The sequence below is a fragment of the Haplochromis burtoni genome, unplaced genomic scaffold, assembly GCF_018398535.1.
Source record: "Haplochromis burtoni strain Fernald_Lab_line unplaced genomic scaffold, NCSU_Asbu1 Contig_164, whole genome shotgun sequence".
Taxonomy (NCBI): Eukaryota; Metazoa; Chordata; class Actinopteri; order Cichliformes; family Cichlidae; genus Haplochromis; species Haplochromis burtoni.
Genome location: NW_024582525.1, coordinates 835,538 through 838,380, shown reverse-complemented (window position 1 = coordinate 838,380; position 2,843 = coordinate 835,538). Strand labels below are relative to the sequence as shown.

General features: G+C 38.4%; 1 pseudogene; it reads right to left on the bottom strand.

The window, feature by feature from the left end:
* Positions 1–617: 617 nt before the first annotated feature.
* LOC121815251 lies at positions 618–713 on the bottom strand (annotated as a pseudogene).
* Positions 714–2,843: the final 2,130 nt, after the last annotated feature.

The window sequence follows — 2,843 nt, the reverse complement described above, 5'->3', positions numbered from 1 at the left end:
AGAAGATACCTTGGAAAATTACCCTACTCTTATTGAAGTTGTGTCCTGGCAATTTTTAGCCTTATTCAATAATTTTGTAAGTTAACCTGGACTGCTAGCTCAGGTAGCTGTAGCTCAGGCAGTAGAGCAGGTCCCCTACTAATCGGAAGACTGGTAGTAAACTGTAGTTCCATTCCTAGCTGATTAAATCTGCATGACAAATATCCTTGGGCGAGGCACTAACCCCACATTGTTCTCTGATGTTGTATAACGAGGTTGAGTGCTCAGACAGAATACAAAAGCTCTGTCCATTTACATCCTGTAAAACAGGCAATCCGGTTGTTCAGTGATGACGCGACGAATCCTACTTCCGGGTCTAAAGTAGTCTGCGTTTAATATGGCTTTAGTGTTGTTAACATGTTTAATGTTATGTATTTTCTTCTATTTGATCTCAAACAGCTCCTAAAACAGTCAGTGATCACCGTTGACCTCCCTCGGCTTTTATTACCGCTAATCATTTATTTAAGCTCAGTTTTTAAAACCTTAGGATGTAACTACAGCCCAGCCCATGCAGCAGTATATGAATGACTAACCTCGTATTGTGGATGGATTATCTCAGTTGTTCTCCTGGCTGAAGTTTGGTCCTTTTACGCTTCACGAATTTGCGTGTCATCCTTGCGCAGGGGCCATGCTAATCTTCTCTGTATCGTATCCAATTTAGCGTACGCGCTTGCCGACCTTCCATCTACCTGAGAAGGAATCCACCTATTCCTTCTCTTCTGTTGGAGAAGTTATCCGCTGTGGTAGGACTAACATAGATCACAAACTGTTGTTGACTAATACCATTGGGTGCAGCCACAAAGAAACAACTGCTCTAAGGTTTGACTAAATACTTTACGCTATCACATTATTATTTTTTGCATAAATCCTACTGATACCCACTTTGTAGTAGCATTTTTTGTTTTTATTTGTTGTTTGGAATCAACATTCATTTCTACTGCGGTTTAAGGTTTACACCATATGCCACTGATGGCAATGTTTTACTTCAGCATGCAGTTAATGCCATGTTTTAAGTTATTTATTGTGCTCCGGTATTGCAAAATATAGTGAGTGTTACAATCACTGTCAAAGCCTCCAGCTATTTCCTGGTAATCACACACATTTTGGCACCTACCTCTCAAATCTAAATACTGGTCCACTATTTTGTAGCTTATCTAGACCAACTAGTGGGTCTGATTATGTTACATAAACATAAATCAAATCAAGCTGGCCATTACAGTCCGTGACAGTACAACTCAACCAACTTGCTGAATAGATCTATCCCAACTGGTGGTGGGACTATTTAAAGATATGTATTGAATGGAAATAATGAGTACAAATGCAATTAACATTCGTTCAGTAATAATACTCACCACATTCTACTGTATGTTGCGGTTATGATGAACTATATTGTAAAAGTTTTGTATAGTAAGTTATAATTTACATCCCTGGGAGTCAGAATTGTTGTGCTCTGGATAAACTTGTGTTTGCTTATTTTTAAGGCAGCAATTTATTAATACAAAATAGACCTACAAATATCTTTCTAATGAAAGCTCTCAGTGTATGTTAACTCTACCTTGACAGAACATGACTCCAAATGTTACATTTTAATCTGCTTGAGTGGAGACTCAAACATCTGTATTTCATCAGAAAAGAAGTAATCAAAGTTGACATCAAGCTGGTCCTTAAAGTTTGTTTGCAAGTGCCAGCAATCTGGCTCAACATTGGTATGAGAGTAATGAAACATTTTTATTAAGAAATTATGATATGTAGTTATCTAGAGCAGTGGAACATAGTATGCAGCTGTTGCTGGCAGACCCCACTTAAAAGTGTTATGCACGGACTGTTGCTACCATCTGGCTATTACCCGTGAATATGAGGTTATATAAAATGCAAACATTAAGGTTCAGTCATACCTCAGCAAACTACAAAACCATATTTGACACATTAAAGGCATATTCTGATTTTTGGGACACACATTGGTAGAATGGGGTCAACAAGTTTTCCAGATAATCACAGAGATAAAGCGTATGTGCAGATAAAGTCTTCTTCGCCTCGTGCTTCAAGAGAAACTTGCTGATTGACATTGGCAAAAGACAACAACAGCACCGGGCAATTCGGATGAAAGCGAGAGACACCACCCACTGTCATGTCGTACAGCAGCTCAATAGTCCACCGAGCACTGACAGTCACCACAGCTGTACATTTTACGCTACCTGAAGCCCAATAATTAGCATTGCTTTTTGAGGAAAAAAAGCCCAAAACAAACAGAACATACACTCCAAGATTTATATAAACAACTATGCACGCACACACACACATTCAACCGCATGTGCACGTCAGGTACGCACGCTCAACACATTCAGTGGAACTCCTGCTTAACTTAATTGTTCTTTTCTGTAAATTGGAGCTATTTGTGTAGTTCGTTTTTGTATTAATTTGTGTCAGTGTTACACTTGTCAGCTTGAAGTTGACAAGAGAGCCATATTCTTGTTGTACAGTAGGAATCCAAACATGCTGGTTCTGCCTCATGCTGCTGGTGGATGACACTCAGGGAGAGATCATCTTGCTCAGTAGGCAGTTTCCTCTCAGTTGAACTAGACAGCTGTTTGTTTCTCAAAACTTGGCTATTTGACATATGTTGTATCCATGTTGTCAAAAATCACTCCACACACAAATTAGTTCCCCCAAATTGCATCTACTCTTGTAATAAGCTGTTTTTTTGGACTTTAATGACTATTTTTAACCACTAAAAGGGTATTTCTATTACTTAGATGTGTTTTATTTCAGTTAGAATTCCTTTGTACATTAAATATATTATAATA